Source organism: Leucopleurus acutus (assembly GCF_964270905.1).
Source record: "Leucopleurus acutus genome assembly, chromosome: 7".
Lineage (NCBI taxonomy): Eukaryota > Metazoa > Chordata > Mammalia > Artiodactyla > Delphinidae > Leucopleurus > Leucopleurus acutus.
The window spans coordinates 80674490-80698236 of record NC_139150.1 but is presented as its reverse complement, the minus strand read 5'-3'; the positions used below and the strand labels follow the sequence as shown (position 1 = coordinate 80698236).

The 23747-nt window shown below is 41.2% G+C and overlaps 1 protein-coding gene across 2 annotated transcripts in view; it reads left to right on the top strand.

Moving 5' to 3' along the window:
- Window positions 1-3878: 3878 nt before the first annotated feature.
- UBAP2 (ubiquitin associated protein 2) overlaps window positions 3879-23747 on the top strand; it is a gene marked incomplete at its 3' end in the record, with an annotated part of 125751 nt that continues 105882 nt past the window's right edge. For both annotated transcript variants that reach the window (XM_082842553.1, XM_082842554.1), the window contains exon 1: window positions 3879-3917. The remainder of the gene's footprint in view (window positions 3918-23747) is intronic.

Sequence of the window (23747 nt, the reverse complement as noted above, 5' to 3'; positions counted from 1 at the left end):
AATTCTTATGGTCCAATTATTTTCTGAGGACTTTCATAGGCAGTATCTTGTATGAACCTGACAATGCCTTATAAAGTAAGCAGAATTTAGCTCCTTTATATAGATGAAGAAACAAGTTTAGAAAGGACAAGTTATTAATTAGTAGAGCTAGGAAGGAACTGGACTTTTAATTTTATTTATTTATTTATTTATTTTTGGCTGTGTTGGGTCTTCGTTTCTGTGCGAGGGCTTTCTCTAGCCGCGGAGAGCCGGGGCCACTCTTCATCGCGGTGCGCAGGCCTCTCACTGTCGCGGCCTCTCTTGTTGCAGAGCACAAACTCCAGACGCACAGGCTCAGTAGTGTGGCTCACGGTCCTAGTTGCTCCGCGGCATGTGGGACCTTCCCAGACCAGGGCTGGAACCCGTGTCCTCTTAATTGGCAGGCAGATTCTCAACCACTGCGCCACCAGGGAAGCCCAGGAACTGGATTTAAAGAAACGAGGCACAACAGTGTTACCAGGGAGTCTTTTTGGCTATTCCACACAGGTCTCACACAGACTCATTCACACATTAACTGTTTGTTTACTACTTTCAAAGGTCAGCATGCCCACACAGCTTAGCTGGCTCTGGGCATAAACATACCTCAGAAACTGACGGTATATTGTAAATTGTCATTGTCACTGTACTAATTTTCAGCCAAACAAACAGCATATGGTCCTCTGGTTAATAACACATTCACATCTCTGGTGGAAAAATCTTCATGAGAGGCCAAATTTTAATCAGAAGGCTGTTGGTGACATGGAAATTTCAGGGTATCTTTATGACTAATAGGCATGGAGCCCCCATTTCTATCTGCCAAATGCAGAGATCTGCCAAAGGGACCAAAATATTCCATGTGCTGGTCAGGTCACCCTTTTCCCTGCATGGTGTACATTTTTGCTTAAGGTTTTTCTTTCTTTTTTTTTTTAAAGATTCTATATAGACCATTCTTTCCGAGTTATCACATTCTTCATGCAGGGTATACTGCATTTGATTATGACCATTTATTTTACTGTAAGTGAGTAGATTAGGTTTGAATTGTGATTAGCTTTATCTAGGTTGTGAAAATTCTTTGGAATTTATACACTTTGATTCTACCTTCCTAAATGTCAGCCACCTATTACTGATTTTTTCTGAAATGGGCCTCATTTAAAAATGACTGATTTCACTCACCTACCTTAGGTACAGACTTGAAAATAAAAAACCCAGGCTTCTGAGAATTTCTCCAGTGTATTTTCCATCACATTAAAATGCTCTCACTTCAGTCCAGCCAAGAGCAGTTAAACAAAAACTAGTGAAAGGGATGGTGATGTTCTTTGCAGTTACAGGATGTGAAATTAGTTTCAGAGTCAATGTCTCAGTCAGGCTGGGTAGAAAAGGGTGGTAGTAATATCCCTTAGGAGAGATTGTTTTGAGAGGATAGTTCTATATCCAGGTGGTAATAACTTTATTCAGTGAGGCTTTAGGACTTTGACGCCCTTATTTTTCCCACTGATCCTAGGTCTTAGGTAGGACTTCCTCCTTGATGAATGATAATTTAGTGAAAGCACCCAGTGCAGTAAGCCTGGAATAGAAAGACAGATTAAAAAAATATTTATTTATTTATTTAGGTCTGTGTTGGGTTTTCGTTGCTGTGCGTGGGCTTTCTCTAGATGCGGTGAGCAGAGGCTACTCTTTGTTGGGGTGCACGGGCTTCTCATTTGCGGTGGCTTCTTTTGTTGCGGAGCACGGGCTCTAGGCATGCAGGTTTCAGTAGTTGTGGCACTTGTGCTTTGTAGTTGTGGCTCGTGGGCTCTAGAGTGCAGGCTCAGTAGTTGTGGTGCACGGGTTTAGTTGCTCCGCGGCACGTGGGATCTTCCTGAACCAGGGATTGAACCTGTGTCCCCTGCATTGGCAGGTGGATTCTTAACCACTGTGCCACCAGGGAAGTCCCTGGTCTCTCTTTTCTTAAAAGTTAATCTTTAATTAAAACACCAGTACTACTCCGTGTAGAAAATTAAAACATTATAGATTTGACTAGCACCCTCAATCACAAACCCTCTTTCCCACTTCTCAGATACAGCTGTTATCAGGTTTGTATACATCCTTTTGGAAGTGTTTTCTTATGCTCTTTTCATCAAGTCTTTGCTTCTCAAGGGTAATTTTCATCTTAGATTCTCCCACACCTTTCGGTAGGGCAGGAATACAAAAAGGAGAAAGACTGAATTGACCAGACAAAATCCTAGCTTACTGTCAAAAGAGAGATAAGGTACATCTACACATGAATGGTCATGATAATAAGTTGTTTGTTAAAGGCACAGCCTGAGCATTCTTTGATCAATGCAGATGAATAACAAAGGCTTCCCCTGAACTGAGCAGGACATTAAGGTTTCAAGTGTTTTTCATCAAGTAATTTAATCTGTAACTAGTCTATTATTGAAACTAGCAAGTTAGTAATTAGCATAGTGCCCTACACAAAGATCACTCACTATATGCTAACTCCCTTCTCACCTTTACTTAGACCTGTTGTGCCCAAAGGATGCATACAGGGTGTGAAAATAATTACTAATACTTACTGAAGGTTTATTCTGTGCCAAGGTGGTAGTTCACGTAATCTCATTTAATTTCACAAGCAGGTGAAGTGGTGTTATCACAAAGAAAAGCTCGAATTGAGGTAAGGTCTGGTGGACTCCAAAGTCCGTGTGTCTAACCAGTCTCGGATACTGCCTTTGAGGATCAAATAGGCCAGTAAATGAGAAAATACTTTAAACTCTAAAATACTATGCTACAATTATAAACTATTATCTTTTTATGCCTAATTCCTGGAGTTAGAACAGGTGAGGTCATTTTGCAAGGCGGGTTATTCATTGTTTGGAGATAGAAAACCTGGTTTGGGTCTCTTCAGCCAGGAAACCGAATGCTTTCCCTACGCTTAAAACTGGGACAATCCCTTCCTCAAAGAGTTGATTCTATGATTTAATAACAGTGGTTGTATAAACGACCGACAACGAGTGGGCTTTCAATAAATGTGTTTTCAGGCATAAGGGGCTTGGGGGTGCAGAATTCGAGCCCACATTCTACACGGCCGACGCTGCGAGACTCCTCCCGCCCAGTGGAGGTGCTGCTTGAAGCCAGGTGCACCCGCAGCAACCTTCGCGGGCCGTTGGCATTTTCCCGCGCAGGAGGGCGGAGCGGAGCGTGGGCCCGGCAACGTGGTAGCGGAACCCCACGCCCCCGCCGGGACTACATCTCCCAGTAGGAACCACGCTCAGCCACCTGGCGGTGTCCACGGTTATTAGTCTCAGATGCTAACCCTGTCCACTTTCCGTCTCGGCCTTCCGTCCGTCCGAAGTCACAGGCGCACCATCTACGAACCCGGGAGGGAAAGGATGTGGTGGTGGGTGCCTTTGCTGTGCAGCAGGTTGGGAGTCGTGGCCCCCTCGCACAACGTTTGGGAGGCTAGGGTCGTCTTGAGTGGTTGAACCATATCACGTGACGGGGGGAAAGCGGCCGCAGGGGAGTGACCTGCGGTGCCTTGAGAGGTCATCACAGAGCGACAACGCTGCTCTTGTGGGCATCCTGGGTGCTGTGGGTAGTACGTCCCTGATAACTCCAAGCATGAGAAATTCCGTTATATCTCCCTTGTTGGCTCCATCCGCGTACCTCCCCGCCCCACCTCAGAGCTGTTGGCCTCGCCTGGTGGGCGTCGGGGGCGGCTAAAGGAAGCGACGCGCTCTGTGGGCGGGCTGATGAGCCGCCGCAGCGAGCTAAGTGCAGCGGCCCCTCCTTCGCGCGTGACGTGAAGGTCACGTGACAGGCCGGACCGCCTCTGCCGCCGCCGCCGCTTTGTAAGAGGCACATTGGCAGGTAACGAACGGCGGCGGCGGCGGTGGGTCCCGAGTCCAGCGAGAGCAGCTGCGGTAATTGCCACCCTCTCTCTCTCTCTCTCCTTTCCCGTTCCAGGTCGCTGAGCGCTGCAGCTTGCGCTTCGTAGTCCTGGGTTCAGCTCTTCTTTCCTCCAGACTTCTTCATACTGCCCCAGCGCCCACCGTGAGGTCTGGCCGAGCTTCCCTCGCCGGCTTCGTGCGTCCTCAGTTTGCCCAGGCCTGGGTGCTGTCCTTCCTCTCCCCCGCGGGTTGTCCTGTGCTCCTTCCTGCCTACCCGGATCCTTGGCGGCCCGGCTCCACCCAGCCCCAGGGGGCGCCTACCCCTCCCCCCCGTCGGGTTTCTGCCCTGGAGGGTGTGGTTTTCTCTCCCACCGTTGTCCCTCCCTGCCTGTCCGCTCGCGCTCCCGCGCCACGCTGTCGCTGACCACCTTTCCGCTTTCACGCCTGTCTCTAGTCCTGGGACTGGACATCTCAGAGCCCAACTTATACACTCTCTAGCCTTTCCTGGCTACCCGGAGGCAAAGTTCAGTTCTGTTTCTCCTCATTCTGGAAGGCTTTGGTGTCGGACACTTGGGACTCAGTTTTCCTCCTCAGTCCTAGTTTCTGTAGTCTGGCTGTGTCACAGTTGTTCTTTAGCGTAGGTTTGAGAGGGGCTTTGTAATTAAAGCGCTCTCTTTTATAACATTATTCAAAATGTTATTTTTTAATTGGTGCATTGCATCTCAGTTTTCTTTGCCGTGGAATCGCTTTCCCACTCTGCTTTCCCACCTTTTCCCCTGGATTTTCAATCTAATTAGTTGTCCAGGCATTTCAGGTGCCATCACTAAACTCACCACTCTGGTCTTCGTTTATCCTTGTTCTCTCTAGGAGTTGATTCCATCATTATTCCTGTTATTTCCTGTTTGACATAGCCCTGGTTTACTTCGATCTCTGTTGGATATTGTTTCTACTTGTATCCGAGGTGTCTCCACCAGTATTTAGGCTTACTTTCTTCTGCTCTTCTGTGCCCTAACAATTGAGAGCTGAGGTCTCCATAAGATATCCAAAGATCATCTTTTATTTGAAGGGCATATAATTCACTTTTTGGGTGAACCCAGTTATTTTATATTTTCTCTTCGATTATGATAGTAATTTTTTAAACCAAGGGGTATGTCAGTAGTTAGTGTGTTCCTCACTTTTCACCATGAATTGTACATTCGTAATTTTTAGTGTCAGTTTGTCTAACGAAAGTGGAAGGAAGGTGAACATAATACCTAAGCTCTCCTATATCCTGGGGATTGGGTGACTCGGGTGGTGTCTGTCTCAGGAAAGGGAATAAATTCCACTCTCCGGAGATGGTAGGGTCTTCCAGTGCACCAGTGTCTCTTACCTACCTGCAGAGCCCCTTGGTTAGGGCTATCGTGGAGCCTTCACTTATCATTAGGCAGAAGTGATTAGTTTTCCCCACACTACGTTTCTGCTCGCTTGCAATGTGTTCCTCCTGGTTTTTCCTCCTTAAGGCTAGTTCACATGTGTGGTGAGATTTTTCCCCCGCCCCTGTCCTCTTGCTTCCCACAGCTCTGATTTTCTCCACCTGCTTCTTTGTTGTTTCTGACCTTAGATAATTAAAACGATTGAGAGAAGGGAGGTTTTTGTTGTGATTGAAATATGACTGGAAGTGGTGCCATGGGAATGAGGCCATGGGAAAGGGTTGTGGTAGTTGCCCCTCCTGCGTATTTCCTGCTGCTCTGGTTTCCTCTGGCCTCTCTCTTTAAATGTGGGAGGGACCAGCAGTAGTCACATGGAGCTGCCTTTAGAACCAGGCTGAAACAACAGTTAACACCTCTGCTTCCCTTTCCTCGTTAACTGGTGCAGCCTGTGCAGTGCTCACCAGGAGTGTCTCTTGGTATTAGCCTGAGTGACTTTTATTTTTTGGTGAGAAATGGTAGGAGAACATGGAGGAGAATGGGTTTATTTCAGTATCTGTGTTTTGATGGGAACTGGTTGCTCTCTCTACTCTCTTGAGTATAAACTACACATAGAGAGTATAAATCAGTCTTGAAAGTTTGAACTGGGCTGAAGTGAAGCCTTTACTTTTGAAGTGTTGATTCCTCAGTCCTTTTTTTTTTTTAATGACAACTTAACTGTTAAGATTTTGTTGTTGTTGTTATAAGACACTTTTTTTGGGGGGGGTAAGTGTATTATAAAGGATTAATGCCTGCTCAAAAGAAATGGTCTGCATGAATTCACAGACTGTGAAGTTCCTTTGCTTTTAAACAAATCTATCTTGTGAGGCAACCGGTAAGTCAGCAATTATCAGTTAGCTCTTAGTTGTTAATTTGAGTATATGGAGTGTCCTTTAAAAGCTAAATAGTGTGGCACTGGTGGTGTTGACTAGTGAGATGGTGGATCTCTGATAGAGCTTAGAAGCAGCTGTATTCTCTTTTTTTCCCCCAAAAGGAGAGTGGAGATATAACTTGAAGTAAGGCAAAGACAGGAAATATCACTTGGAAGCCTGTGGTAGGTTTTGAAATATTTTTGATCCAACTATCAAATAAGTGTTTAGGGATGGAGTCCTTCTTCTTTTTTAAGTCCAAAGACCAAATTAGTTGGGTTTGTTTTGACAATTATAATGCAAACTTTGTATGCTGAAATTTCCTATTCTTTTTTTTTAAAATTTATTTTATTTTTTGGCCATGTCGCGCAGCATGTGGGATCTTAGTTCCCACACCAGGGATCAAACCTGCGCCCCCTGCAGTGGAAGCGCAGAGTCTTAACCACTGGACCGCCAGGGAAGTCCCCCTCCTACCTTTTGTTTGTTTGTTTTCTTGACAGTGTTTCTTTCAAAGATGTGCCTCCTGTGCTTTTTAAAGGAAGTTATTTTAGTTTTTTTAAAAAAATATTTATTTTTGTCTGCGTTGGGTCTTCGTTGCTGCAGCGGGCTTTCTCTAGTTGTGAGCAGGGGCTACTCTTTGTTGCGGTGAGCAGGCTTCTTATTGTGGTGGCTTCTCTTGTTGCGGAGCACGGGCTCTAGGCGAGTGGGCTCAGTAGTTGTGGCTCGCGGGCTCTAGAGTGCAGGCTCAGTAGTTGTGGCACACAGGCTTAGTTGTGGCTCGCGGGCTCTAGAGTGCAGGCTCAGTAGTTGTGGCACACAGGCTTAGTTGCTTCGCGGCATGTGGGATCTTCCCGGACCAGGGCTCGAACCTGTGTCCCCTGCATTGGCAGGTGGATTCTTAACCACTGCACCACCAGGGAAGTCCCATTATTTTAGTTGTGAAAATTCTTGGCCTAGGTATTGAAGAACAGGTTCGTGAATTTCTGGCTGACATGGCATGTGTACTACAGTGAGTTTCAATTTTCAGAAAACTCATTTTCATACTGGAGTTATGAGCTCAATTAAATTGGAACCCAGTTAACTATTTGGAATTAATTTATGAAACAGGGCTTGGACTAAGGAGTAGGTGTTTCATTTTAGACTAGGCAATGCTCTACTTTTAAAGATTGTTAGGAATGTATTGCTTGTTTTTCTTCGTTTGGAACTCTAAAAATAAAAGAACGTATATTTGATTAGGTCAGAAATTTCATTATGAGAATATTTTCAAGGATTTGTAGACTAGAGAATTTCATTTGGATTTAGACCTGTTGCTGTAACTTTGTTTCTTGTGTTATAATTAACTTTTTAAGTAAGGTGTCACATAGGAACTTACTCATTTAAAGTTATGTTGTACATACACAAGCCAGTAATACTTTATTTGGCCGTGTCACAGCCTGTGGGATCTTAGTTCCCCGATCGGGGATCGAACACGTGCCTTCTGCAGTGGAAGTGTGAAATCCTAACCACTGGACTGCCAGGGAATTCCCCCCAAAATACTTCAGTGCTTTAATATTTACTCAAAAATTTTTACCTGTCTTAATCTTCTCATCAAATCAGTCCTAGATACACCTGTGAAGACTTTTGGAAGCTCAGAGTTGCTTCTCTTTATTAATGTCTTTCTCTCTGTGCCTTCTTTAATTCTTTCCATTCCCATCCTCCTTTCTGTTTTCCTCTTATTCCTCTTTCCCTTGTTTTCTCTTTCTCTCTCTTTTTTTTTGTTGCCTTCTTCTGTTCCTTCACCCCCCTACAAAAACACTCAAGTCTCAAGTGAGGAGGTTGTATTCCTTCTGACTTTCTTTGCCACCATAACATGCTGCTTCCCAAGCGAGCAGATGAAAACCTGAAATATCTTTGCAATCTCATGGGCTTGGGGAAGGTGTATAGTGCTGCCTGTATTGTGCATGTCTATGCAGCTGGAATGTGTGCTCTTTGAAGGGTGGGATTTTTCATTTGATAATAATATAATGTTTGTCACTGTCAGATCATAAGCAAGGGAATAAGTGGGCTTAAAAAATACAAGTTTAACTGAAATAGGGTCTGGGAAACAAGTGACTGGCTTTAGGATTGATTGACAAGCCTCACTTTAAGTTGTTTCTATACCAAACCAGTTCCTCTCCCTCTCTTTTTTCAAGTTAATTTCCAAATTTCCATTTTAAAGTTGGCTTTTGAGTCAGGCTGGCTGGCCCTATTTTACATAAGAAAATACATTTTAGACAATTTGAAAAAAAAAGACTTAAAATGGTTTTAACATTTTAGTATAAATCCTTTTTTCCCTACGTGAAGTATATACCTTTTAAAAAATGAGATTGTACTTTGCATACTTACTGATTTTTTATTGAAAAATATAGAATACACACCAAAGGAGGTATATGAGGTAGAAAAACACGTGTAGTTTTCAAAAACTAGTTAAATGACCAACCAAGAAATGGAACATTAATGCTACCTAAAATCCCCATCTCCTAGATGTTACTTTTTCTCTTTCCCAGGGGTTATCATTACCCTATATTTTGACCTTATTATTTTTTAAAATAATGTTTACTTGGTATGTATCCATAAACTATATAGTTTAGTATTTCCTGTTTTCAATCTCGATCTAAATGGGATTGTATGATTTTCTGATACTTCTTTTATATGTTTCATATTCATCCACATTGATTCTTACAACTCTCCATCATTTTCAGTAGTGTGGTATTCCATTGTAAGGATATGCCACATCTTATTCTATTGTGATGGATGTTCATTTCATTTCCAGTTTTTTTGCAATTACAAATTATACTCGTTCCCCTTGTGAACATTTGCACCCCACCTCAAAACAAGTACAGTAAACTAATTTGCTGAGACTATGTATAACTGAGAGTGGAATTTTTGGGTTGTGTGTGGGGTGTGTGTAACTTCACTAGGTAATCCCAAACTAATTTCCATAGTATTGTACAGTCGTTCTTAATTAGGCACCACATTTGAACCACAGAACACAGAAAGTTGAGTGACTATTTTCTCAATTCTCTTGAGGATGTTCCATAGCTAGTATCATTCTAGACACCTACAGAAGAATTTAATTCGTACATACAATGGATACTATAGACATTAGAACTTAATTCTCAAGACCGAATGGGTAAGAGCTCCACATCCTTGCTAACATTTGGTAGTGATTTAATTTTTAGTTTTAGCCAATTCTAGTGGGATGTTTTAGGTAGATCTTTTATGAACACCACACAGCTGGATTTTGCTTTTTAATACAGGCTGCCAACTGCTCTTTTAACTGGAGCATGGAGACCATTCATGTTTATGGTAATTATGGATGTTTTGGATATATTTCTGCCATACCTTTTTTAAAAAAAATTATTGATTTTTGGCTGCATTGGGTCTTTGTTGCTGCATGCGGGCTTTCTCTAGTTGCGGTGAGCCAGGGGTTACTCCTCATTGCAGTGTGCGGGCTTCTCATTGCGGTGGTTTCTCTTGTTGCGGAGCACAGGCTCTAGGTGTGTGGGCTTCAGTAATTGTGGCACGTGGGCTCCGTAGTTGTGGTTCACGGTCTCTAGAGCACAGGCTCAGTAGTTGTGGCACAGGGGCTTAGTTGCTGCCCAGCATGTGGGATCTTCCTGGAGCAGGGATTGAACCTGTGTCCCCTGCACTGGCAGGTGGATTCTTAACCACTGCGCCACCAGGGAAGTCCTGCCATACGGTCTTATGCTTGCCTGGTGTTTATTGTTTCTCTGTCCTTTTGCAGTTTTAATTCTTTTTTCTGTTTGCTTTCCTCCAATTAAAAAGTTTTTTCAAATCTATAAAATCTGAAAGAGTATAATGTGTACCTTTTAAGTAGAGTTACTACTTAATATTTTGCCACATTGACTTTTTTTTTTTTTTTTTTTTTTTTTTGCTGTACGCGGGCCTCTCACTGTTGTGGTCTCTCTCGTTACGGAGCACAGGCTCCAGACGCGCGGGCTTAGCGGCTGTGGCTCACGGGCCCAGCCGCTCCGCGGCATGTGGGATCTTCCCGGACCGGGGCACGAACCTGTGTCCCCTGCATCGGCAGGCGGACTCTCAACCACTGCGCCACCAGGGAAGCCCTACATTGACTTTTTTCTGTATATACTCCACACATTATCTTCTGTGGCTAAATGATTTGAAAGTAAAATGCAAACATCTTGACATTTATGCCTAAATATTTCCTTCGCAAGTGTCTCTTTACAACAAAAAGCTTCTCTTACAAACAGCCACAATAACATTATTACACCTAGGAAAGTGAATAATTATTTAAAATATAATGTATAATGTCAGTAAAAATCTGATATAAATCCACATTCAGATTTTCCCAGTTGTTCAGAAAATGTCTTTTATAACTCCCTGTTCAATCAGGGTTTCTGATTTACCCTATTTAGGTATTGTCCCTGAAGTACACTACTGAATGATAATCCATTTCTTTCTTTTTTTTTTTTTTAAAGCTTAGGCTAGTATTTTTAGTACTTATTTATTTTGGCTGCACCAGGTCTTAGCTGCGGGATCTTCGTTGCAGCATGCATGCGGGATCTAGTTCCCTGACCAGGGATTGAACCCAGGCCCCCTGTATTGGGAGCACAGAGTCTTACCCACTGGACCACCAGGGAAGTCCTGATAATCCATTTCTTAACTGATTATTTTCTCAATTATTTATCAGATGTAACTGCCAGTCAGATGATCTGATAAGCAAGAGGTAACTACTGCTGTTACTTAGTTAAGATGATTCTTGCAAATGTTAAGTAAATTGCACTTTATTGTAGGATAAGTGTAATTTTCTTGGGCCATTGGAAGACTGAAAGTGTCCTATTACTCCTTTGCCCACCCCAAGTTTTGAAACACTGATGAAAGTTCCTTTTTGATGTGGGAATGAAGCTAAGCTATTACATTTATAAAAACTTTTTTAGATAGTATATTCTCATGATATTTTATTTCTCTGAAATGCTCAGAATGTAGGTTAATCCAAATTAGGCCTGAATGACAGTTTTTTGTTGTTGTTAATGATATATGCTACTATACAGGTGTTTACTTGAACAAAGATTTATTGTTGCTACTTGTTAGCAACTGTTAGGTGCTAGGGATACAGATGAATAATGCACTGTCCCTGTTCTCTAGGTGCTTAATTCTAGTGGGAAGACAGTGCAGTTAGGAATGAGGATGCTGTTGGGAGTGACAGAGGAAAGCACTGCCAGTTGATTCCAGGTACTGGGCAAGTCTTCCTTGAGGTATTGGGAGTCTGAGCCTTACTTTTCCTGGGTTATTCCTGTAGGATCAATTATGGGCATATTCCTGAAGTTATAATTGTTTCTTTTGTTAAAACACTTGGAATGTTAAAACATTTTGAATGTTCAAAATTAAGTTTTATTGGAATTTGCTGTTATTTGGATTACCATATTATTGTTATCTTTTGTTTGGCCTTGACTTGGTGGTTTATTTGTAGCAACTAGTAAAAGAGAAACAAAGTTATTCTTAATGTAATTTAGTCACATTAAACATTTTCTTTGGGGCAGTTTTTTATTGTAACTTAATGTCTCAATTTTTCCCCTCCAATCAAGATCTCATTTTATTTTGATGAGAAATTTCCTGGTATAATATCAGTTACTTGGTGAAATACTTCTTTGAATTGCTGAAGATCAGATGGCTTCTTAAAAAAATCCTTAGTTTATTTAGTACGTTTTTTAAAAAAAAATAAATTTATATATTTATTTTTGGCTGCGTTGGGTCTTCGTTGCTGCACGCGGGCTTTCTCTAGTTGTGGCGAGCTGGGGCTACTCTTCGTTGTGGTGCGCAGGCTTCTCATTGCGGTGGCTTCTCTTGTTGTAGAGCACGGGGCTCTAGGTGTGTAGGCTTCAGTAGTTGTGGCTCGCGGGCTCTAAAGCGCAGGCTCAGTAGTTGTGGCACATGGGCTTAGTTGTTCCGCGGCATGTGGGATCTTCCCGGACCAGGGCTCGAACCCACATTCCCTGCATTGGCAGGCAGATTCCTGACCACTATGCCACCAGGGAAGTCCCTATTTAGTACCTTTTTAATTCCTTGTGACTGGGTGTGCTAAGGTAATGGTGGAAAAAATACCCTTGTATATTACAGAACAATCCAGGTGTTGGTAACAGGAATAAAATCCTTGTTAGCTAAAGTAGACCATTTACTATTTTATTATCAGAGAAGAACTTTCATTTTTTTAAAGGCAGTTTGAGCTGTTTAATTGTTCTAATGCTTATCTCACTTTATCAAAAGATCCTAGCTGTAATGGGATGTAGCTAGCTTACCATGAACCAATTTATATACTCTGACGGTCTAGCCATCTGTGGGACAAAGAAATGACCAGGAAGCCTATAAAATTACACTAAGAACTCAAGCTGCTATTAAGTAGGGCTGTTTAGTATATCGTTAAGTGACCCTAAAACACCATGGAGTTATTATGGATGTCAAGTAAAGAGTAATTGCTGTTTACATTGAAGGACAGAAAATGAGAAAATGGGTGTTGGAGTGAGAGTTGGCCATGGTGATAGTTGTACAGCTTCGTAAATTCTACAAATCATTGAATTGTACACTTAAGAATGGTGAACTACTCATTATACCACAGTAAAGTTATTTGAATTGTTTGAATAAATTGACAGTATTTTGAAATAGAATCAACAGAAAAGTGGTCAGTGTACATTAATCCGATAGTTGCTACCATTTATGGTAGCGATTAGGATCTAGGCTAAGCATCTGAGGTACATTATCTTCTTTGGTGCTCCTCACAGACTTGAGAAAGAGTAAAGTGGTCAAGGTTGCTTAATCTAGTAATTTTTGCGACTTCCAAGCCTGTGCTCCTAATCACAATACTGTACTACTTTACTTATGTGAAGTACTGCTATTGTGAATACAGCCAAGTGCTAGCTGGTAAGTCAAATAGTGTCCACATTTGTGGTACATAAGGCTGGGGTTTTGTACTGGATGGGGAATGAGGGATGGATATGCAAGTGGGGCCGTTGAACTCCTGTGCCTGGTTCCACTGGACTTAGTTTCATTTTTATCTGTTTTATATGTTAGGGTTTAGTCACTGGTTTGGTTGGACTTGATTTCTGTGGTTTAAGAAACAAAAACAGCACACCTCCCTTTGCTTTAGTTTTTCATTCTGATTTTACTCGCTGTTCTAATCAGCGTGGTGAGCTGGCCTCTAAGCCCTCTGCCAATTTAGGTGCATCCTGTGAGGAAGGTCAGGCACACAACACTGAGAAGTGGCAATTGATAGCACACCAGCACACCCTAAGAAGAGTGACAGGAAGCCTATAAAATTACACTTAAGAACTCAAGCTGCTATTAAGTAGGGCTGTTTAGTATATCGTTAAGTGACCCTAAAACACCATGGAGTTATTATGGATGTCAAATAAAGAGTAATTGCTGTTTACATGGAAGGACAGAAAATGAGAAAATGGGTGTTATGTTCAGTATGCTGTTGAGAAAACATGTCTGTGGAGGTTGGAGGCAAAAAACAAAACAAAACAAAAAAACAGGTGCAATTTGGGAGAATGACAAGTGTAGGGATCAGAAAGGAATAAAGACCTTGTATTTATTTGTGATGGTTGGTGGTTTGTGAACAGAAGTTGATGGAGTTTAACAGTTAGCAGTAAGCAGTATTCTAAAAGATTAAACATTCCACTTTGACATCAGTTTCATAATTAAGATAGTTCAGACAGATAAATAAGGGTGTGACATTTCAGTGAAGTAGAGAAGAGGCAATTATTGATATTCTGGTTGATACAGATACCTTAGAAATTCTTAGAACCTTTGAGGCTTTAAGTACAGTGACCCTTAATTCAGGTACCTGTAGAAAGTTGATGGCAGAGAGAATGTAAAGGAAGGCATAGATTTAAGGCCTTAAATCCTTTATTACTTGAATATGGGTATAGGAAGAAATGATGCACTAAAAGAATGGCTTAAAGGTTTTGAGCTCTGGAACACTTGAAAAATGCTGTTGGTTACTTGGAAAATTTTGGAAATCTTCAAATGAGGCAGTTTTGGATGAATTCCATTATAGGTGTAGCGATCTAATAGGCAGTTACCTGGAGGCTGAATCTCTGGAGAGACATAGTCTTTAGCTTTTGCTTTGAAGTTGGAGGTAATTATTGATGCCAGTAGGGCATAAAATTTCTGTGAGAAGAGAGAACGTGCTTAAGAATTGAACAATTTTGTTGTTTCAGGGGTGGGAGAAAGATGGGATGCCGCTTAGGATTTGAGAACAAAAGAACTAAGATGGTGTAGTGTCTTAAAAACCAAGGGAAAAAGTTATACAATGTGTTGTATGCCAGAGACAGGTGAAAGAATGAGAACAAGAAAGATTCGGCAATTATGTGGAGGTCAGTGGTGACCTGGGGAAATAGTATCTTTCCTTCTGTTGCAGTGGTAGGGTGGTGGAAAGCAGACTGAAAGTTAAGGAGTTGTTTAGTGAGGAAATGGAGGCAGTGAGTGTATTCTTTTTGAGAAATATAGTTTATGTAGTCATTGCTTACAATTACATGCAGTTTCCAAGAGTACATGGAAGGTAATTTTTCTAAGCCATTGTTTTTGAAATTAATCTGGATGTATAGAATAGTTGAACAGGTTTTGATGCACATCCTTGTGAGAAGGAAAAGGGTATGGAATATTTTCTCAATGTAGTCGTAGGAGAGTTCCTTATTAAGGAATTTTGTATTTGGTTTGAATGAAAACTGAGCCTGGTGCATAAGTGACAGGTGTGGTAACATTTAAATGGATTGTGTGACTGTGTTTTGATGGATACATTCTTCAGGTAACTGACATTTTTTAAAAAGTTGCTTTTGGCATGAGTGAAACAATAATAAGGATGCCATTAGAATAAAACAAATACGCTGTAAAAAAAAAAAAAAAAGCCAAGCAATTCAAGACTTTATATCTTGAATATATGAGGAAAGCTGAAGAACTGTAATGAAAAGCTGTGGGTGTGAAGTACTTAAAAAATCAGTGTTTATATTTTTGGCTTATGATATAGCTGTTTTCAAATAGCTTAGTAATGGATATACTGAACCTTTTACATCAATTGTGAAATATTTGTGTATTTGTAACAATTGAGTGCCAAATGTTTAAATGATTTGTGCAGAGATGTGAAAAATGCGAGTACTTGAAATATTTTATGTCTTCAGTAAGAATTGAAGATTTGTAATGTAATATTGTAAATCAACTAAGCTTCAATTAAAAAAATAAAAAGAATTGAAGATTTGTAAAGTTTTGTCTGTTGTGAAAGTATAGTTGGGATTTAATCACTTTTGGCAGTAAAAGTGATTACTATGTGAGAGGGGTTAGCAGAGATGCCGCTTTGCCCCAAAACCAAAACAATAAATTAATGTGAGATAATGGATTAAAACTTTTAAGTGATTAGGAGTTGAACTAGGTAACATTTTGAGTGTTGTTGAATAGGGCTATTTCCTGAAGTTCTTTTCACATCTTGGGGAGTTTGGAGATTTTCCTGTGTTGAGTATTGTTATGGCTTTTCTGTGCTTGAAAATAAGAAGCAAGAATTAAACTGATATTACAGTTTAAGATAATGTTTTAGCTTAGAGTATCAAGAATCAAAAATCTTTGATTATTTAATTTTTTTTAAATTTTATTTTTGGCCGTGTCGGGTCTTTGTTGCAGCACGCGGGGTCTTTCATTGCGGCGCGTGGGCGCTGTAGTTGTGGTGTGTGGGTTCCAGAGTGCGTGGGCTCTGCAATTGAGGCACGCCTGGGCTCAGTAGTTGTGGTGCAGGCTTAGTTGCCCTGCAGCATGTGGGATCTTAGTTCCCCGACCAGGGATCAAACCCATGTCCCCTGCATTGGAAAGCGGATTCTTAATCACTGGACCACCAGGGAAATCCTGAAAATCTTTGATTCTTGATCTTTGTAACTGGTTCTGGTCAATATGACTTGACTAAAAGAAAGACTTGGCTTATTGAACTTGTATCCCCAAGATTGGTAAGGTAGATTAGCCTATAGCTCGACACCTTCCCCTTTCTTTCTTTCTTTTTTTTTATAATAAATTTATTTATTTATTTTTGGCTGTGTTGGGTCTTCACTGCTGCACACGGGCTTTCTCTAGTTGCGGCTAGCGGGGGCTACTCTTGGTTGCAGTGCGCGGGCTTCTCATTGCTGTGGCTTCTCATTGCGGAGCACAGTCTCTAGGCATGCAGGCTTCAGTAGTTGTGGATCATGGGCTCTAGAGCGCAGGCTCAGTAGTTGGGGAGCACAGGCTTAGTTGCTCCGCAGCGTGTGGGATCTTCCTGGACCAGGGCTTGGACCCGTGTCCCCTGCATTGGCAGGGGGATTCTCAACCACTGCGCCACCAGGGAAGCCTCACCTTCCCCTTTCTGACTGGGTCTCAGGAAGAGGAAATAAATAACCCAAAGGGAGAAGGCGACTTCCTTGCTTATCCCCTTCCCTATGAAGGCTTGGGACGGAGCAACTAGCAAGAAGTTAATCTTGCTCTGATGGATGTGGAGCTGGAGGGTGGTGGCAGAATGGGAGTGAGGGTGTGAAGGCAAAAAATTTACAAAAATATGTCGCAGTCTTCATCACAGACTAAGACTATTGGCATTACGTCTATCCTGTTCTAGTGACTCTGAGACTTCACTTGATTCTCGCGAGAAGATAGGTGGGGATAAATGCAGCTGAACATGGTTGTGGAAGAGCCAAGTCAAACTAAAGTTAGGGATAGGAGAATTTGAGATGGGAACATTCAGTTGGCGATTTATTACTCTTAGTTGTGGCATGCATGCAGGATCTAGTTCCCCGACCAGGGATTGAACCTGGGCCCCCTGCATTGGGAGCATGGAGTTTTACCCACTGGACCACCAGGGAAGTCCCTCTTTTTTCTTTTCTGTTTTTTTTTTTTTTGGTGCTTGATATAATGCATGCTAACATCAGTGAATCAGTGGTTGTCTCTTAATCATTCAAGCTACCATAGAACAACCTGGGGAAAATCAAGAAACATTGAGGGTTCACTCTGTGTAAGGCTTGGGTGTAAAGTCGTCTTGCCCCCCGCCGCCAAGACAGCGAATCAGTGATTAAAAACAATGCAGATGATTTTAAAACAAATGACAAGGAAACAACCTGAAAGATTGTATTGTCGTTGGGTTCAGAAATTATTTTTGGAATGTGGCCATACTATGCTGCCCAGAAGCCATGCAGATATGTCAATGCTGCCACTTTTGAGAAAGAGGCCAAGGACAAGAAGGATGATGATACAATGAATTTATTTAGGAAAGTAAGTTCCTAGGTATGTCCTGGAGTTAGAATAGTTCATACTAATTCCTCCCATTACCCATCATGTGGCTAAAATAACTGATGTTGAATCAGAAACAGTTAAATCATGTTTATTGTACTGTATTTGCCAAGGAAGAGAAGTATTGCATTTTAGAAGGCAATTATACCAAAAAAGCTTGGAGCCAAAAACATTTTGGCCCCTAAAGAATTTTCTTTCATATTCCCATAATATACCCAACTTCTCAGCTGAATAGTGTAATTGAGGTGCTAATTATTATGCTACCTTGCTTTTCCATAATAGTTTATATGTTAATGTTCTGTGATAAAAGTACAATATAGTCATTTCTTGTGGATTACAATGATGCAAAACAAGTGAAAACACTGGAAGGCTATTCACTAAACTATTAACAGTAGTTATTTTGGGGTGGTGGAACTGTAGGTGGTGGTGTTATTTTTTCCCACTTCCAGTGTTTTTTGGAACTTTGTATGACTGTTACACAGTCATACAGTAAAATAATAAAGCAAAATTATGCTTTTTGCAGCTTTCTCACCTTTCCATTTGAATCAGTTGGGTCAAAGTTTTCATCTAAGTTTCTTTGAGGGCAGCAATTCTCAAATTTTATTGTTCATCAAGCCTTGTTTAAACATTTCTGATTCACTAGGTCTGGGATGACCTTGGAATTTGCATTTGTGACAAGTTCTCCGGTGATGCTGATGCTGCTGGTCCAGACACCACACTTTGAGGGCCGCTGTTCCAGAGTGGTGGCTTAACATCCTGGCTGCACATTAGAAATATGGAGAGCTTGTGGGGTTTTTTCGTTTTTGTTTTTTAATTAATTTTTATTGGAGTATGGTTGCTTGACAATGTTGTGTTAGCCTCCACTGCACAACAAAATGAATCAGCCATACACATACAGATATCCCCTCCCTTTTGGACTTCCCTCCCATTTAGGTTACCACAGGACATTAGGTAGAGTTCCCTGTGCTATACAGTATGTTCCCATTAGATGTCTATTTTATACATAGTATCTGTAATGTATATGTGTCAATCCCAGTCTCCCAATTCCTCCCTCCCCACCCCTTTCCCCCTTGGTATCCATACGTTTGTTCCCCATACATTTGTTCTCTTTGTCTGTGTCTCTGTTTCTGCTTTGCAAACAGGTTCATCTGTACCATTTTTCTAGATTCTACATACATGCGTTATTATATGATATTTGCTTTTCTCTTTCTGACTTACTTTACTCTGTATGACACTCTCTAGGTCCATCCAGGTCTCTACAAATGACCCAGTTTCGTTCCTTTCTATGGCTGAGTAATATTCCATTGTATATATGTACCACATCTTCTTTATCCATTCCTCTGTTGATGGACATTTAGGTTGCTTCCATGTCCTGGCTGTTGTAAATAGTGCTGCTCTGAACATCTGGGGTGCGTGTGTTTTTTTTCTCTGGGTATATGCCCAGTAGCGGGATTGTTGGGTCATATGTTCTGTTTTTAGTTTTTTAAGGACCCTCCATACTGTTTTCCATAGTGGTCGTATCAATTTACATTCCCACCAACAGTGTATGAGGGTTCCCTTTTCTCCACACCCTCTCCAGCATTTGTTTGTAGATTTTTGATGATGGCCATTCTGACCGTTGTGAGGTGATACCTCATTGTAGTTTTGATTTGCATTTCTCTAATAATTAGTGATGTTGAGCATCTTTTCATGTGTTTCTTGGCCATCTGTGTGTCTTCTTTGGAGAAATGTCTATTTAGGTCTTCTGCCCATTTTTTGATTGGGTTGTTTGTTTTTTTGATATTGAGCTGTATGAGCTGCTTGTATATTTTGGAGATTAATCCTTTGTTGATTCGTTTGCAAATATTTTCTCCCATTCTGAGGGTTGTCTTTTCGTCTTGTTTATGGTTTCCTTTGCTGTGCAAAAGCTTTTAAGTGGAGAGCTTTGTCTTTTAAAAATAGATATATAATTTATATACCATAAAATTCATCCTTTTAAAGTATGCAATTCAGTGGTTTTTAGTATATTCACAAGGTTGTGCAAACATCACTATTTCTAGAACATTTTCATCACCCCAAAAAGAAGCCCCCCATTCCCATTAGCATCTATCCATTCTCTCCTGATCCCATCTACTAATCTACTTTCTGGCTCTATGGATTTGCCTCTTCTGGAAATTACATATAAATGGAATAATACAGTATACATATGTGATCTTTTGTGACTGGCTTCTTTCACTTAGCATAACATTTTCAAGTTTCATCCATGTTGTAGTTTTTATCAGAAATTTTATTCCTTTCAGTACTTGAATAATATGGATAATACTTCATTGTGTGGTTATATCACATTTTGTTTATCCATTCATCATTGGGTTGTTTCTACTTTCTGGCTGTTATAACTAATACTGCTTATGAACATTCCATGTGCACATTTCTGGGTGAATATATGTTTTCAGTTCTCTTGGGTATGTACCTAGGATTGGAATTGCTTGGTCATATGGTAAGTCTTCGTTTAACTTTTTAGAAACTGCTTGGAGAACTTTTAAAAAAGAATACTGATGTTTGGGTTTTACCTATTCTGAGCAGCCTGATTTTAATAGGACCTGGTTTCATTTTTTAGAAGTTGCTCAAGTGATTGTACTATGCAATGAGGGATGGTGATGGATGGTGATCCACTATTCCAGAGTCTTAAACTTTGTTTATTTGATGATGGGAAATTCCCGATGCTTCTGGAGATACCATCACTGTTAAGAACCGGACATGGATAGAAAGGCACTTTTAGCTAATAAGTAAGCTGACAAACCTGGGTTGACATTCTGGTGTTTTCATGGAGTAGCAGTTTTTCTGGGCTCCTCCTTTACTTGTTTCACCATTCTATTGGTTCCTTAGGCCCACTGTGCAACCACAGGATCAGAACATGGCAGGAGATAATAGCATAGTTATCTAGTAATTACTTTTCTTTTTTTTTTAATTGAAGTATAGTAGCTTTACAATATTGTGTTAATTTCAGCACAGTGATTCAGTATTTTTGCAGGTTATATTTTATTAGAGGTTATTAAAGATAATGGGTATATAGTAACTCCTTGTTGCCAGAGCCTGTGAGGAACTTAGAAGGTTTCAGAAATGGAGGCTGAAAGCAGAAAGCAAACTCTGGATGTGTCACTGTATATGTGGGTGGGTACTAATTCTGGGGGAGCAAGACCAGAGAATAACACACAGGAAGGTAAACAGAATCTGATATACGTAGAACAAGAAAAAAAAGTGTGTGTGAGTGTGTTTAGCAAGAATTATTACTGGATTTATAAGAAAGCCATTAATATATTCTGGTAAGTGGATGATTTATAGAAATTCTATTTTAATCTAGTTCCAGTGTAAGTTTTTTTTTTTTTTAAATTAAAAAAACTAGACTCTGTACTAGTCTTTGTCTATGGTGTAGTAACCCTCTAATGAATGTAACATCTTGGTATTATTTGGAGAGTGCTTGTTTGATTGCAATCTAAATAAAAAGTACAGTATTACAACTTGTAGGTCTTCTGAAATGCCGTATAGTATAGGTACCCCCTCCAAGCCCCCTCCCTTTTTAAAAAAAATTTTCTTTTTTTTTTTAAGATTTTTTTTGGCCATGCTGCAAGGCATGTGGGATCCTAGTTCCCCGACCAAGGATCAAACTCACTCCCCCTGCATTGGAAGCGTGGAGTCATAACCACTGGAAGTCTGAAACCCCCTTGCCCACCTTTTTTGAGAGAAAGGGCTGTTAGAAGAAGGGATTAAGACTGGTCATGAACAACGAGGGGCTTCTAAGGGATAGGAGGGCAAAGAATCATAAGATAGCTACTGAACTAGGGTCTTGGTTAAAGATAGGGTTTAGAGCCAAGAAATAGCAGTGTAGGAGTGGGACAGATGTAAGGAAGCAGCCATAGGCAGTTAAATCCTTTTTCTCCCCTGACCTTAGGTAACCTAAAAGAGAAATATGACTATACCAAATAATTTTTGATGTCCTATAATGTTCAAGGGTTCATCAGCACTCATCTTTTCTGTGGGCAGATTATATGTACAGAATAGCAGATAACATTGTCAGCCAAGCCTGGGCGTAGGGGAGTTAACCTTGTCCACCAACTGCTAGAGGCCTGACCTTGCCCTCAGCAGCTGTGGAGAATAAAAGTATCAGCTTGGTCAGCTCCTGGCACGCAGGGTACAAGAAGTTTAGTTGCGTGTAATTGGGTCTCATACTAGAGTTCCTTGGCACTCCTTGGCACTGTAGCTGCCTTACTCTCTCCTGAGTTGGGGATGTAGACTTCCTCTTGTTGGCTGCTTTGGGCTTCCCAAATTTGTTGAGGTTCTTAATACAAATCAGTGTTCTCTGCAGGAATGAAAAAATGAATTTCCTCTGCAGAAAAAGGTTGAGAATAATGGGTATTTTCTTAATAGAAAAAGCAAGAACAGGGCTTCCCTGGTGGTGCAGTGGTTAGGAATCCGCCTGCTAATGCAGGGGACACGGGTTCGAGCCCTGGGCCGGGAAGATCCCACATGCCGTGGAGCAACTAAGCCCGTGGGCCACAACTACCGAGCCTGCGCTCTAGAGCCCGCAAGCCACAGCTAGTGAGCCTGCGTGCCACAACTACTGAAGCCCACGCGCCTAGAGCCCGTGCCCCGCAACAAGAGAAGCCACTGCAATGAGAAGCCACTGCAATGAGAAGCCTGTGAACCGCAACGAAGAGTAGCCCCTCCTCGCCACAACTAGAGAAAGCCCGCGCACAGCAACAAAGACCCAACGCAGCCAAGCAATAAATAAATAAAATAAATGTATTAAAAAAAACCCAAACCCAAAAAACATTACAATAGACAGCCAAGGGAGCACCTGTGGGTATCTGAAAGGCTGGGAAGCTAGGTGAGATTGTGACCCAGAACCAGACCTTTTGCATCAGGTATGAGTTATGAGGGTGACGCCAACAGTAGTTATGCCGTCTTAAAGAAGAGGAAGCTGAGTTGGAGTCTGTTGTATATCTGTAATTGATATATATGCTTGCAGCATAGCATAGCGGGTGAGAACACAGCCTGTGGAGCCAGATGGCCTGGGTTTGAATCTTGACCTTACCACTTAACTAGCTGTGAATCTTTGTATGTCTTAATTTCCTGTCTGTAAAATAGGAGTAGTATTAGGATGTATTTCAGAGTGTTGTCGGTAAGGTAATGACTTAATTCTGTATGCGTAAAGCACTTCAGTGGTGTCTGGCACTTGGTAAACAGTATGCATTTGTTGCTATATTATTGTCATTACTTAATGGTTTCAGGCTATTGAGAATGAGTGAATGAGTCTTTGATACAGATGAAGGACCCCCTACCCATCCTTGGCAGTCTAACTAAGACAGACCTGGCCCCATTGGCCTAAGGACCGAGTGAACAGCATCTCTGTGAGCATTCTTTTTTTTTTTTTTTTGAGCTGCGCCATACAGCATGTGAGATCTTAGTTCCCTGACCAGGGATCGAACCCGTGCCCCCTGCAGTGGAAGCACAGAGTCTAAACCACTGGACCGCCAGGGAAGTCCCCTCTGTGAGCATTCTTGATGCAGACTAGTTTCTGTTCTTAGTAGTTGAGCTCTTAGCTGATTAAGTAATTCATGTTGTGTGGGTTAATTATATTCTGTTTGAAAAAAAAAAGACATTTATTTTGCTGTTTCTGGAATATAATTTTTTCTTGATGCAGTGGATGAAATACTCTATGAACCTCCTGGTTTCAGAGGTACCTTCCAATGCTGACACTTTGTGATACTTACTATCTTAAATAAAGCCCTTGGTGCTTTCACCAAAGTCTTCACAGTTCTCAGCATGTTATCAACAAGTGTTCTGTAACATCTCAGGATGACCAAATGTATCCTTGTTTTTCTGTTAGGGTTTACGTGGTTTGTAGATAAATTTTTACCCAACAATTTTTTTTTTTTGGCCGCTCTGCGTGGCATGTGGGATCCTAGTTCCCCAGCCAGAGATAGAACCCGCACCCCCAGATTGGAAGCGCAGTCTTAACCACTGGACTGCCAGGGAAGTCCCCCAACAATATTTTTTTTTTATGCCTTTTTAATGTCTAACGTTAGGTAGGGTTCTCTTATGAGTTTGTGGTATTTGCTTATGTAAACTTTAATAGAAGTGCAGGTGGCTGTTAACCATGTCCAGTTCATTCTGAAATTCTGGAACACTTGAAAATGCAGCTCTTTCACTGAGGTATCTTATCTACAAAAAGTCCTTGAAAAAAATAACAGTTAATAAAACATTTTCTAAAAGTGTCC